The sequence below is a fragment of the Haplochromis burtoni genome, unplaced genomic scaffold, assembly GCF_018398535.1.
Source record: "Haplochromis burtoni strain Fernald_Lab_line unplaced genomic scaffold, NCSU_Asbu1 Contig_196, whole genome shotgun sequence".
Classification (NCBI taxonomy): Eukaryota; Metazoa; Chordata; class Actinopteri; order Cichliformes; family Cichlidae; genus Haplochromis; species Haplochromis burtoni.
Genome location: NW_024582557.1, coordinates 862,848 through 878,569, shown reverse-complemented (window position 1 = coordinate 878,569; position 15,722 = coordinate 862,848). Strand labels below are relative to the sequence as shown.

Below are 15,722 nucleotides of genomic sequence, written 5' to 3'. Positions count from 1 at the left end.
AATCTCCTGGCTGGCTCGCAGGCATGACGGCTCCAGCATTTAATCAGTACTGCCTTTCTCTCTCTCTCTCTCTCTCTCTCTCTCTCTCTCTCTCTCTCTGTCCATGGGAGGGTCTTTTAACACACACATCCAGGAGAAATCCTCGACAAGCCGACAGCCCCATAGCTGTGTGGCGGTTAAACTAGGAAGGCTTCAAAAGACATCCACACCCTCTCTCTCTTCCCCTCTGAATACAGAGGGTGATTTTGCCCCATTTCCCCCCCATTCCCCTCCCTCTGTTCTGTCTGCGTCACTTGCCCCCGGTGAGGTTATTCAAGAGCAGAGGAATTGGTGTCTCTAATGTGTGTGTGTTGAGGGGGTGTTTGGAGGTATTCGGGTGAGGATGCGGGGGTCTCCGGAGAGTTGTGAGTAGCAGCTGACCCACTGGGAGAGAAATAGGAACCTCTCCCCACACCTCCCCTTCCCTTCAACCCTCTCCATCCCCAACACCACCACACCCCCAACTTCATGCCAGATTAGTGTATATTCAAAGTAAGATTGCAAAGGATTTTTTTTCTTGCTAATACCTTTCACAATACCATCAAAATACACTTTATGATTTAACGCAACGGATTTAAGCCCAAAATAGTAAATTGTGTACTTTTTAATAAAGAAACCAGTAAAAATAGAGAAATAAAAAGCTTTTATTGTGAAAAACAAGGACATGGATCCCAATTAAGGTGTCTGTAGCTTACAGAGAAAGTGCCTTCAACCTGCATTCTTTCTAATGGCCAGTAGAGGGCAACTACTTTGGCTTCAAAAATAAATGTACTGATACTGGAGACAGCTCCTTTCATCTCAGTAAACTCTTTCATAAAAGGTTTGTGGTCTTAATCAGTAGTTTTACATCTTATTAAATATAACTTTGTGTTTATTCTGTAAATTTTGGTCCCTAAAATAGTCAAAAGAGAAGAAAAGGAAAGACCAGTAAACCAGAAGCAGATGAGGCAAAAAATTAAGACTAACCAAAGATGATGCGAGTTGTCTCAAATACTTGTTATCTGGGTGTGGTGGAAATAGCAAAAGTCCTTATGTCATACCTCTGAAAAACGAAAGGCTAATGGCTTCTAGTCCGCACTGGTTAGTAGCTTTACAACAATCCAAGTAAAGTGGTTACAGGATATCTGGGGATGTGCTTCAACAAAATGATCTGCACCAGATCCAACTTTCAACTTACTGGACTCAAAGGATCTGCAGCTAATGCTTTGTTGACAGATACCACAGGGCACTGAGATTGGTCTGATGGGGTTGATGCCTCGGCATGTTGAAACCATTCTGAAACACACAAAAGGCCCAACGGCATATTAGGCAGGGATGGTTTCACGGTTTTGGCTCATTACTATGGTAAAGAGTTGGTTTTAGACGCGACTGTAGCTTTAAAATATACATTTACAGTCATTAACTAGTATGATAAGTTTGAAGTACAGGCAAATGAATATAACGAAGTTATAATTACAATTTAAACCAAAACTCATAACAGCATACTAAACACAAGAAGCCTGCGTGTGCTGTTAGATGAAGCTGAACAGCTCAGTAATGTCTCTGGTTTATTGGCTCCTGTCTCAGTTATCTCAGCTCAGCTAAATAACACCTCTAAGAATGTTCAGATCAGGGGTGCTATCATATACTGCTATTGAAGATAACTGTGATATATAAAAATAAAAAAATTCATGGATCATGTCAGACACATTCACGTAATAATACTGTAAGTCAGCCAGTGCCAGTACAGTCATGGTCAGACTCCTATAAAGTGTCATGAGTACCGCCAAGAATCATAGGAGACTGCTGTATGCTATCACTGATGCTTCTCTGTTCTTCTCTGCTTTCTAGACACTGCGATCTAATGTAATCTAATGTAAGTTGCTCTGTTAAGATCTACTATGCCCTATACCTTGACTTGCAGGCACATCTGCATTTCATAGCTGACCTTTAATCATTAGTTACTATTAATCTGTCTTTTTTCCACAGTGTCTTCTACCCTCACCACCCTAAACCAGTCATGCTACAGATAGCCTCTCTGAACATGGATCTGTCAGAAGCTTCTTCCTGTCGAAAGGGTTTTTTTCCCCCATTCCCCCTGTCACTGAGTGCTTGCTCATAGGGGGTTACATGATTGTTGGGGGTCTCTCTCTATTACTGTAGAGTCTTTACTTCACAATATAAAGCACCGAGCACTGTTGTTGGGATTTGGTACAGTGTAGCTAAAATAAGTTGAACTGAACCTCATAATTTATTGATGAGAAAAGGCTTGTAACTTAGACACTATGGTTTTTACACATTTTTTGTTTTTTTGTTTTGTTTTGGTTTTTTTTGGGGGGGGGTACATTTTCGTTTTTCACTTGATATTTATTACTAAACATATAAAAGCACTTTACTAAATAATGAAATAAATGCTACACATGTAGTATATCCACATGAATAAAATCAATATATTCATTGTTTAATAACTGTACCCGGAATTATAATTATAAAATAAGTATATTAAAATAACAAATATATAGAAATAGCAAAATCCTGCACGTTGAATTTGCTTCCACTGCTCTACAAACTTTTCAGAAGACTGAAATTAGACCACACTACAGACAGTGTATTACCTTGATAGGTGTCAGAGTTAGGGAAAACCACCATATATGGTAAGACCAGTACATGCTTCTGTTAAGTGTCATAAATTAAGATGTAAATTTGTCATTTGGGTTTTCTGAAAGGGGCTGTTCTCCAGCCGCTTCTCTTTTTTTGTACACTCATGAATAGGCATACGCACTAACACTGAGGTCAGTACACGCTAATTTGGGTTGGCAGCTTGTTCAAAGGCTCCATTTACACATACCATCAGCATATGTTTCATACCTTGAGATGTGGGCTCATGTTCTTTACCTGAATTTGAATAAAAACTACATTTTTTTTTTCCAAACCATATTTTTCAAATTGACTTTTCATGTGCAGATTTTTTTAAATTATTGAAAATGCCTTGTAATTCCATGTAGTTTGAATGATCAGCTCTATTATGACTGTGACTTTTAGAGCTCCATGCTTAACCCGGCTTTTTGAGTGCTGGAAGAGGTGAAAAAGGAGAGCCACTGTTCTTCTTTCTTTCTTTCTTTCTTTCTTTCTTTCTTTCGTCTTCCTATTCCACTCCCCAACCTCCTCAACAGCCCCCCACCCGCCCCTGGCTGATATTGCTGTCGCCTTTCTCTTATCTGTTCCCCGCCTGCCGTCTTTCTTCTGCGTCTACCCCCGCCTCCTTCTTGTTGTGTTGCCCAGCGGACTGCGCCACACAGCCCACCTTAGGGGTTGGAGGGATGGCGGGGACACTAAATCTTTTGATGCAGCCGTTTGTGGCGATAGCATCTGAACTCGCCGCGCCTTTGCCAGGCAGGGCTGACAGATGTAGCAAGACCCTTCCACAGCTCTCGGCTATTGGATATCTATTACTGCTGGCGCTCAGTGTGTATGTGTGCGCTCTCCAAGCAAAGGTAGCACACAAATATCTTTATGAACACATCTGTCACATGCATCAGGCCACACATATCTATGTTTGCGCACAAGCAAGTTCAAGCCCGCACAAACACGCACACACGGTAAAGGAAAACAAAGAAATGTCACTCATATTCTCATATTCATATCATATGAATCCATCTTTCCTATTAGAGTTCCAGTACTTAGAGAAGCAATTGTGAAATATGAAGCGTTTTATCTCGTGATCCAGGTACAGCCATTCCTTCACGTCAAGGCGTGTACGCCCTTGAACTTCTGCACTTGGCCAACACACATACGCAGGCAGCAACTCCAGCTCGGTGCAGATTCCCTTTTTATGGGCTCAAAGAGTGACACATTTGCTCTGGAAATGGAGCTAAGACAGCAAGCGACAAAAACGTCACAAAGTGATGCATTTCCTAAGTGTCCCTGCGCCCATATGGTGACACGTCTCAATGACAATATGAAGCCTGCTCATATCGAGGATGAAATAACCGGGCTTACGTTCTCGAAAGCATTCTGAAGGAGAATGTCATGGCAAGGAAGTTGTTTTAAAACACAAAGCAGGTGATTTGGAGCTGATTAGGTGGTTGAAAGTGGATTGGGACTGCTCTTCATCGAAATATGCTTTTGAGTGTTTGTGCACGTGCGCGTGTGACACTGACAAAGCCTATGTTGAAATATGGATGTGTGTGTTTGTGTGTGTGCTGCTTCCTCCACTGAGGGGTTTGAGTGTGTGCCATCTGGCAGCTCAGGAGGATGAAGAGGATGAGGAGGCTAGGGAGAGGGCCCCGTTATGATGACTCCTCCGCCCCCTGTGTCCTCCCCCTCTGTGGCCCCAATAAACACGTGTGTCTCTCATACAGCACCCCCCAACACCCCCACACAGAAAAGAAAGCACACAGATGTATCCGTGAACACATCAACATCCACTGTCTACAGCTGTCCTTCAGAGTCACAGGGGCTCAAGGCTGAACAATACTCCAAAACTTTTTGAGGTTTTGGGTTTCAATTCATTCCATTTCCCAAGTGTTTTAATAGCACAACTGACAGCTTTATTTATCCCATGTGGTGGGATGTACCAAAACTATAATAACATTGTAAATAAATATTAAATACGAAATAAGAAAGGCCTCGACAGGTTCTATATAAATTATAGATGTAGCCACCATGACGTCACAAACTGGATTTGAAGCTTCTGCAGTATCACTTCATAACATTGAAGCTTCTTGTAGAAGGTTTACCTCATAATTAAGTCAAATTTGTAAATGCCGGCAAAGCCACTTTACTTTGCGCTTTTATTTTGAAGAGTACCTTAGCACTTCCTCTTTTATTGTGTCAGACTTCCTGTTCTGTTCTCGGTGAGGCGACGCAAACACGTTGCTTCAGAGTGAGTAAAAGCGTTTGTTTTTGAGGGTACTCATGCAAAACTATGTGTTTTATTTATCTGTCACATGCTATAACTTTGAAAGTTTACTCGATGTGGTTGAATTCGTTTTTTATTGTGTATGCATGTCATTTGTTTGTGGTGTGGAAAGACTGGCTAAGAGATGTGCATGGAGGAGGTTGGCTAGCTGATTCAGCATGATTAGCACCCTTGGAAGCAGAAAGAGGTTGGTTAATGATTGCAAATGATTGTTTATGTATTTAAGAGACAGAATGGTTGTTGTTAATTAATTTTATTAAATGCTGTAACATAAGTAGTTTAAAAACTATTGATTTATGTCAATGTCACTATTTGAGTTAATCAAAATAATTTTCTATGGTAAAATGTGAACATTTCTGCACTTTTTACATAAATGTTTAATGGTATTTGTTTGTGCATCTTTATAGTTTTCACGGTGCCATATTGTCGGTGGTTTAAAGAGGAGAGAATAAAGTTGCATCAGTCGAAGCTCTCTGCGTCACGAGTGGTAATTCCAAGTGGGCAGCTACAAAATTATTTCTCAAATAATCTGAAAACAACTATTTAAAAATACTGCCTTAAAAACGCATCAACACCACAGGCATGGTTGAGAGGTCCTCTTAAGTGATATAAATGAATGAAGGCTGCCTGCGTTTAATTACCTGTGAAACTCAATCTGCCAACTTTACTACATCCAAGTTGTTATAAAAGATTTTGCCCCACCTTTAAGTGTTATGATGGTGTAAGTAACCATAAAGACCAAAACTGTTTTTGTACCAGACTGTAAACATGTTATCTGCAGCACGGTTGTGATCTGCAAAAAGCAGGGATGCGATTCTGAGACCACCATCCCTGTCCAGCCAAAACTTGTCCAGCCAATAACAGTTGGTTCATCTAATGTTCACAATGAATGGGGAACGTGGTTCTTGGATTGGAAAGTGTCTGAGCGGCAAGGGTTTTATGTTCTGACTTGACAATGAACCCCAAAGCACCGTCAATTCAGTAAAAATATACCTGGATATAAAAACACATAAGGGAAAACTATCAGTTATGGATTGACCTCCCCAGAGGCCTGACCCCAATGCTATTGAAGCAGTGCTGGATCATACTGACAGAGAATGAAACAAAAGGCAACAACATCCAAAGAGCTTTGGAGTGTCCTTCAAGAAGCCTGGAGAACTATTCCTGAGGACTACTTCAAGAAAATACAAGCCTAGGAGAGGGATGTGTTGAAGAACAAAGACATTCATACCAAATATTAACCTGCAAGCCTGCTAATTGTATGAACTGTGTTTTTTCCCCTTAAGTACTGTATTTCAAGGTATGTCTGCATATGCTATAATAAATCGCTTCACCCATTTCCCACTTTTGAAGCAAAATATAAAGAAACGAGGTGTGGCTCAGGACTTTTGAACAGCACTGCATGAAATTTGTTTGGAAATGTAGCATCTTAATTTCTCAAAAAATGACTCACTGGTGACCAAGTGGATGTTAAAAGGAAATTTAGATAGCAAAAAAATGCTTAAGGTGGCAAACTAAAAATAAGAAAAAGATGGAAGGAAGCATCAGTATTAATATCTGCATTAGTGTCAAAGTGCTCTTTAGTTACAGGGAAAAAAAGATGTGCCAGGTCCAAATCACCATCTAGCCCACTTCAAGTAGCATCTCCTGCCCCTGTGCTTCACCCAGGCGGCATCATGCGAACAATAGGCTAATGAGATTTAAGGATAGGGGCCTGAGCGGCTGCCAAATTACTGCCAACCCAGAGAAAATCTTCCTCCAGTTCTCTCTCTCGCTCCCTCTCTCTCTTCCTCCACTTCTTCTCTTTATATTTTTTTTAACACCCACCCATATTTGTCATTCAAACCAGCTTTAATGGAGAAAGATCTATGCATATGTAAGTGACAGAGCTGGAAGCCCATTACCGGCATTCAGTGGAGCACTGTGGAGAGACCCTCTCCAGGCTTGGATTACTGACCATTAGGGCTTATTTCTGCACCATCTCCAGGCAATTATTCCCCAACATACCCCGCCCCTCTCCCCCCTCATACACACACACACACACACGCATATACACACACATCCCACCCCCCAAGCATACAGAGGCACACACCTCATGGCCTAATCCACCCCCTCGCCCCTCACCCCGCCACGATTTAACCATTTCACATCTTGAAGAGTCATCTAGGGCAGGCTCTCTCGGTGTAATACCCGTTTGGGTGTTGACTTGTACATGCGTGTTGTTCAAAACCCCTCATCTGCTCCCAGTTTGACGGCCTTGTGGGGGTGGATGGTGGTGGCAGTGATGAAGATATTGATGATGATCATCATTAGGTGGAGTCGAAAGAAAATAGCTCCCAGTGTGTATGCACACACCTGTAATTAAAGTTGTCACCCAGGTTCGGCTTCCTCTCTAATGAAGTCATGAAAATAAAAAAATAAAAAATAATAAAATAAAAATCGGCGCACGGCGAGGAGTCGAGAAGCAGGCGTATTTGCATTTTGACAGTGGCAGCATACAATATGTTTTGGCATGTGTGTGTGACACATGTGGGGGTGGCAAAAAGAGAGGGGAAATTATGCAGTCTTGACTTTTAGTTGAATTATTTGTGTGTCACTGTAAGTTTGGAAGATAGAGAGAAGGCAAAAAAGAAATTAGAAAGAAAGATCAATTGAACTTACTTGAGAGAATGTAGTGAGAGAGATAGACAGACAGACTGAGACAGAGACAGAGAGATGATGATGATGTTGTGTTTTCTTGTGTGTGTGGAACCAGGTGAAGGCTTTGAGCAAGTGCTGAGCTTCGACCTGGTTAGTGTGGAAGCCAAACTAACCTAAAGGCTAGTTAAGATCCACATGACACTGGCCCATATCCAACAGCTGAGATGTAGCTGCTCCTTCCATCTACTCAAACACACACACACACGCACACAGGAAAGCAAGAAAAACAATCATGGTTGAGTAACACAATTTGTGCGCGCATGCACACACACACACACACACACACAAATGTGGGTGCATTGTAGTGCATGTGCACCTTCAAATAAAAAATAAAGCCAGGACTATAGCAGCTATGCTGATACAACGCTTCTACACATTTCTCAAGCAGCTGACTTTTTGTTTGTTTATTGTTTATTTTCTATTAATTTCATAGACTGTATATAAAAGATGAGCAAAGTCACTGTGGGGTCAACCATTGGTTTGAAGAATGCCATTTTTAAGCGTTGGGTTTTGCTGTTGCTGTTGACATCTTGGATTTGATGTGAAGCTGCATATTACTATATTCCAACGAGTGCGTAGAGCAGAAGATTGATCTGCCAAAGCCAAGCGGCAATCGTGATGTCAACTTCAAAGCTTCAGTATAAGGAGTCCAAAACCAACTAGTGGCATCATAGTGGTCATTACCATGGATTATATACAACCCATGACTAAAGCTAGCCGTAGCTAGCAAGATGTTAGCTAGAACTATCGAGTCAAGACAAATAAAGTGTAAAAAACACACACAATACTGCTTGCTTAGTTAGCAAGATGCAGCTGTACTTCACAGTGGTAATTTTGGCTAGCAAAAAGAGAAACAAAATGAGCTAACCTAAGAAATGTAAGGCCCTTAAATCTCAAGCAAGTTATTGTGTATTGCCTGTGGCTGGGGGTTGGTAGAAATTCTAGGTAAGGCAAAGCTGGCTATGTCCTTCTGATACATTAATCATCCTACAACATGTGACTCAACAGAATCCATTTCATTCATTCTAGTCATCTCAGTTGGTTGACTCAAAGTTTGAGAAAAGTTTGACCGGCGACCCATCCAATGCATATTGGAGCCTGATGTTGCTCGCGTCAGTGCTGCTGATCTTTTCCTTTGTGGATACCCTTTCAGAGTGTCTTTTACAACAATCAAAACTGGAGCACGGCCAAACTCGTCATTCAAAATGATGTTGTAAATAATTATGTATAATTTTAAGGAGTGAAACTATCTAAATGAGCGAGGTATATTAAAATCTACCTCCTGTACAGCTGATAAATAGGCTGTAAACACCATGTATTCAGATTGCCTTTGGTGCAGGTCCCCAGTCTCTAGTACTCATTTGAGGAACTGCAGTTTTTGACATTTTTGGATGACAAGATTTGCCACAAACTTAGATAAATGGCGATTTTTGCCACAGTTGTCAGGACATTTTAGTCTGAACCACAAATGTCAACCTGCTGAGCCAATTAATCAGTTTCATAGCATAGACATCTTTAAAGAATTTCATAGTTCATCAAAGAGCCAAGTAGGCTGATTAAGGGACCAAAAATTCCAGTTGCAATAAAACTACTAAAGATGCTATTTCAACTGACAAATGAAAACATAGTAATGTATGTAGAAACATGTACTAGTACGTAAACACATACACAAACACACACAGAAAAACTCACATTCATCATACACTGAAGCCTATCTATTGCAGTTCAAGTCTGCATGATGAAGTTGCTATGGTATAAACACATCAAAGATGAGCACCTCAATTATTTAAAAGCACAGCGAGTGCATCATTAAGGACACAGTAATTATCCTCCATCTTAATGAAGTTTTCATTAAGACATCTGCATTATGTGATCTGTCTCCGCAGAGATTTAATATTTCCACTGTAGACAGGTAATGCCTATGCCAGTCATTTATAATAGAAAAGCATTACAAACTCCTTATAAGCTGTGCCTTCATTTAGAAGCTGAAAAAAGCAGTGTTTTAAGACCCAGGGTAGATATTAAGTTCATGCTCAAGTTTTTTTTTCTTGGTTGTTTTGTGGACATAATGTGGAAATAATGATGGATTGGATTTATATAGCGCTTTACAATGCATCTCTCGCATTCACACACTGGTGGAGGCAGCTACAGCTGCCTGGGGAAAACTGACAGAAGTAAGGGTGCCATTTCGCGCCATCGGCCCCTCTGGCCAACACCAGTAGGTGGTAGGGTAAAGTATCTTGCCCAAGGACACAACAACAAAGACAGAGAGCCCAGGAATCGAACCGGTGACCTTCCAGTTACAGATGCACTTCCCAACCCGTGAGCCACAGTCACCCGTCTTACATTTCAGGAAAAAGAGAAACTCTTATAATAGTGCTCACAAAATAAGTTCCAGTTTTTGTTTTTGATTAGTTATGCCTACTTTTAAGACTCTATGGTGAATATAGCTGTGTAGGGGGAAGTGATCACCCCCCTGAAGTCTACAGGAGGATGCTTGGCCGTTGAAACAGCAGGGTTGTAGGGTAGCAGCAACACTGTCATGGCAGAGAGTTTAATCAGGTGATTTAAAGGACTGTTTAGGTGAAATCATGTAATCCATCAAACAACATGATGGTGTTCTTCCTGTTTCTAGGCAGTTTTGAGTCAGGCCTGTAAAACAGACTTGGGGTTCAATATCCCTGATTCATTTGGATTATCCTCCCCTCTTAACACAACTTAGTTCTTTTCTGCAAAGTTTCAGCTACGTATTCATGTTTCAACATGATGTTCTTTTGTTGTATATTAGTCTTAAGATTAAACGTTTTTGCATTTTCTTACATTTTCTTAAATGCAGAGGTGTTGGCTGAGTTCCCACAGCCATTTTGTCAACTCCAATTGTTCTGAACATTGTCAGCCAAAGCATTCCATCATCAAATTGACCAGGATCCAATTTTTTTTCCTATACTGATGAAGATATATGGTTGTAGGTTCTGATCACTGTCATGGTTTTATGCATTTATTGCACCCACATTGGTCCTAATAATTGCATGAAAAAGGCAGGTGTTCAGTTTTTTTCTAATAAGTGATATGTGCCTTGACATTCTGACATTCGAAGATGAACAAGAAAGTCCCAGTTCATCGCTGAATCATTCTAATTTGGACTTCTTTTGGTGTCACCATACTCTAAGAGTTTAAAAGTTATAAGGCAGATAAAACATCTACCTGATCACCCAAGGACCCACTTAGGGTTAGGTGTAGGGTTAGAAAAAATGCAAAACCTGACCACCTGAAACTTGATAGAAATTAAAAAGTGAAACATGATTAGCAGGCTTCCATAAGGTCATGGTTTGTTGCTGTTTTTATTTTTATATTTTTATTTTTGCATTGTTGTTGGACAATGACAACTTTTTAAGGAAAAGTTTTTTGTAGTTTACTTTTTCTGACTCAGGAAGCTGCCATCCGGCTTTTAGAGATTCTTTGTTTCACTGTCAGTGTCAATCAGTTTAATGAACATTACTTTGTCAAACCCACAAAATGTAATCACAATGGCAGTGGTGGTGGGGGTGGATAGTGGTAAAATAAAGGACAACATTGTGAGTCAGTCTTAGTTATTGATATTGGTATGGTGAGTTATAAAACTCTGAGATGACTCGAAAATGTTTTCATTTTGAATTTGTGACAAATAAGAATATTAGCTAAAAATTGAAAAGTTGAAAACCAAGTTGAAAACCAAATACTGTCTGCCAAGTTATTTTTATTACAGGAGTACTACTCTTAATACTCTTAACAATACTCGTAATACTCTTATAGTATAGTATAGCTTCTTTCAGGAATGTTTGTCTTTCCAGGTTTTGTGTACTCTTTTAAATGCTGTATGGTATTGTGGTGAAAGTTTATTGCATTCAGTACACATGGCCTTTTTTGAACTTGTGGTTGTTCTTGCAAAGCTTTGTGATGCAGTTGAGATCACGGATTCATTTGTGGGAAAGATAAATTGTCCTTAAGGTTGGAGGTTATTCTTTGCAATCGTCTTAGTCAAGAGTCAGAAAAAACTTCCAGACTTGGATATTGAGTATGTTTCACTGTAGGTTTGATTTATTGCCTAATTGTCTCCTCCTGTTTGCTTCCTTACATATCCACTGCTCTTAATTGCTGTCAGCAAATTTGCTTGAACAAGCATAAACACATCATGAATTGATCACATCCATGTGGATATGATACAATTTGAGGAAATATACAATTCAAGAAAGCTACATCTTTTGCATTGTCATGGCCAGCTTTATTTCCACTTCACTGCTGACCTTAAAACAGTGAAATATATATAAAATATTTCAAGTAACAATTCAAAAACATTTTTGTTGTCAAAGTTTTCAATTCATTCTAAATCTTCAAATTTGATTGTTTTCAGGTCTATATGAAAAATATTGCAGAAATGTGGTCCCTGAAATAGACTCATGATATAAGAGTTGGCTTGGGGCAACTAAAACTGTCACATCGGTGTTGCGTTGGCCTGGGAGTACAAAAAATTAAACGTCTTCTAGTTTAGGTCTAGAAGATTATTAGTGTCCAAAATCTGGGGTTTAGAAGGTCTTCTGCCTCATCTGACTGTGAAAATTGGCTGTTTTTTCTGAATATGTTGGATTTTGAGCAAGGAAACAAAATTAAAACTCTTGATTAATAGCATACCAATAAAATAGTCTTTTCAGAACTCCTGATTTGCATGTTCACAATTTCTTTTCCATCACACATCTGCATTGTCAGGGAAAACTTGCTTCCTGTAAAGAAAGACTGTAAACACTTTTCTGTATTGCCCCAGTAGTACCAACCAGGCTTTTATATGTAAAATGAAAACACACAAAGTATATTTTAGGTAGCTATCGGTCAGAATGGGCCACCCCTTTTATCTGTGCCCTCAGTGGATCTTCCCCTTTTTGATGTCAAATGAGCCCTGGAATAGCTAATTCTCCCTCTCCTATAAATTTGGCACTAGTGCAAAAGTTGTGCTGCTGTAGTCCTGGGAGGCAAACAATGCTTGGAGGAGAAAAACTAGATGAGAGAAACCCAATGGAAGCCTTTGATCCTTGAAGATATTAGTGAGAACCAAAGAAAAAGGGTGGGGGAAAGGCAGGCATGTTGCATAAAATACAACTTGGAATCAAAATGCAAATCACATTGAAAATGCATGAGTGCTCTTTTTATTTTTTTTATTCAAACTGAGTTTCTCAATCTTCCATTGTAATTAGCAGCACCAGTAGTGCTTGTATTCCCACTAACATCATAAAAAAAAAGCCTTTCTTTCTTTTTCTCGGGGCATAGGTGGGGGTGTCACTTAATATTTAGATCAAGAGAAAAAGAGAAATGAATTTTCAAAGTTTTTGTGTCTCAAAATTAATGATAAAAGGAAAAAAATATCAAATTAGGGATTATGCAAGGGCACAGAACAGAGCAGAGAAAATAAAAGAAGGGATTATATTGAAGTTTTTTTCTTTAATTTCTTCTTGAAAGGGACCTATTTTTTTTCTTTTGTACTTTGTTAATTTTTCTGTCTGTGGTATATTATGGAATTGTTTCCTCAGGGGTGACAGAAAAGTATGTGTGTCTTGCTGGGCTGAGGCTCTCTAATGATGTCTTTGTAGGGACGTTACCGCCGTGTTCAAAGGCAGAACTCCAGCCAGCTGACCCAGCCATTTACAACCTGACAATGAGCAGCTGTAATTGAAAAGTGTTGGAGGTAAGAAACACAGACACACACAATTCCTGAGATTTTATTAACTAGCTAACACTGGTGGCCTGGTCCAGTGCTGTTAAAAGACTAGCATGCTACTCACACACTTTTACCTGTTTAGCATGCTAACAACCTACTAAGATTTCTTCAAGTGATTTCTTCTTTCTCTTGAATGAGTGGCAAAACATTTCTTCTGATGAAAAAGCTATGCCCAGATTCTGGGATTTCCTTACCTGGATGATTAAGCATGCTTCAGGACAAGCTAATAAAGTCTTTCCATTGTTGTAACACACGTTAATACACCCCCTTGTCCATCTAATAGGGGTTTATGCTAATAAGTTAACAAGTGTCATTGTGTTGTGGTAATGTAACATGGCCTAATGCCATATAGCTCCCATAGCATAAGTTTATGCTAACAAGCTAACGAGCTCAATCTGCTGTTGTGATAAAGGCCTAAAGGGGCACATTGTCACCTATTCAAACACTTGTTAAAATGTTAATGAGCCAGTGCCTCAGTACATTACAGGAACATGTGCTAATGCAAATCAAATCAACTGCATCACTGATATTAAAACTAGTGGGTAAAAAGGATTTTTTAAGACCACCAGTTAAAATCAATACCTTTAACTCTGTTTTAATGAATTAAAAAGTAAATACATTTAAAGTGAATTTTGTCAGGATATATTTTAGAATTTCTAGAACTGTTCTTTTAATGTTTGACATAAAGGATACTGATGAAAGCAAAGCTCAAAATAAAACATTAAAATTCAGAGATTTCTAATGGAGGTTCAGTTCTGTTTTAATATTACCTATAATTGTAAATTATATTAAAAAATATTAAAATGCGCTGCTTTCTTTTTTTTAAATAATAAAAGAATGTACAAACACATCTATAAAAAGTAAATGAACAATGAAATGAGAAGATAGAACTACAGGTAGTCAAATATTGCACTAACCTGAGGGCAAAATCAATTCCACTAAAGAAAAAAAATGGGATTGTCTTCTTTACAGTTTTTAAGATATCAGTAGTTCATGAGCACAAATAAGTCATTTTCCCCAAATTTAAACTGGACAATAACCTCATCAAACAGCTGATCCAATACAAAACAAAGACATTTATGTCCTGATGTACTGAACTGTATGGCCACTGTAGTGCTTTCAAGTAACTGAAAGACAAATTTTAACAAAATCTTACAAAACTGTAAGGTTCTCAGTCAGGTTCCCAAGTGTTCTAGTTCCAGCATTATTCATTACATGCATACTGTGTGTAAGACTACTTAAATTAAGCCCTGTTTAAGACTGTATTTGTTTATAATTTTTTTAAGAACTCAAAAAAATTATATGTTGGCAGCAGTCCTATTTAGGGGAAATTCTAAGAAAATTGTCTCACGATAATTTGGGTGGTTTACATCATTTGAAAAAATTAGTCTGTTAAGTCCAGACAATTTGAAAACATTCTCTAAAGTACAGCTGTTTGGAAAACTTGTGACATATCTGAGGTCAGACACGTCTTTTCATAAAGCTTCTGTAAGTTGCTGCCTGGCCAAATGAAGAAGGGCTATCACACAACAAACTCCTTGCCCTGGGAATAAATAGATATGTGTTCTTGGCATCACGTCCACCCATCCTTTCATCCTCTCCTTACCCCACTCCTTTTTTTTTCTCTGCCCTCCGCCACCCCACACGGTTGCTATCCAAATAGAGAGATCTGGAGGAGGTGGGGTGGTAAGGTGGCAGGCGCCCCAAATGTAAAGCGTACGCAATCACTCAGATACAAGTGGCACCGCTAAAAATTGCCTTCATATATCAGCTTATGGTTTACGGGCTGTGGCAGAAAGGACGGCAAAAGGTCAGGTGGAAAAACATATAGACGTGTCACAGCCACTGCTCGGGGCGCCGGAGCTCTGGGCTGATGGCTGAGGAGATGGGCTGGCTTGTGAGTTTATGTGGGTGTGTGTGTGAGAGAGAAAAAGAGAAAGGCAGGGTAGTGTTTGATAGGAGCCGAATCTGTATATATATATATACATATGTATATATATTAGGGGTGCAACGATACACAAAATTCATGGTTTGGTTCGGTTCGATACTTTGGTGTCACGGTTCGATATTTTTTCGATACAAAAAAATGTTCATGCTTTTTTAATTTGTCATTTATTAAAATTATAAATAGATATTTTAACTCAAACGTACAGTTTTTAAATTTAATGTTGCTGAAACAACAAAGGGATAAAAAAATAAATCTATATGATCGAGAAATCACTCATCTTTGGAAAATAGAGTTTATTACAGAGAAATGGCTCTTTCCAAAATAAAAGCTATACTATACGCTTCTTCTGGGCTATATTCTCAGCAGCATATTAAACATATCAGGTCCCC

General features: G+C 39.2%; 1 long non-coding RNA gene across 1 annotated transcript; it reads left to right on the top strand.

The window, feature by feature from the left end:
- The first annotated feature begins 4,782 nt into the window (after positions 1-4,782).
- On the top strand, positions 4,783-5,446 carry LOC102301663. The gene is made up of 3 exons (XR_316612.3): positions 4,783-4,903; positions 5,052-5,126; positions 5,347-5,446. It is a non-coding gene; the product is annotated as an uncharacterized LOC102301663 (long non-coding RNA).
- The last annotated feature ends 10,276 nt before the right edge of the window (positions 5,447-15,722 follow it).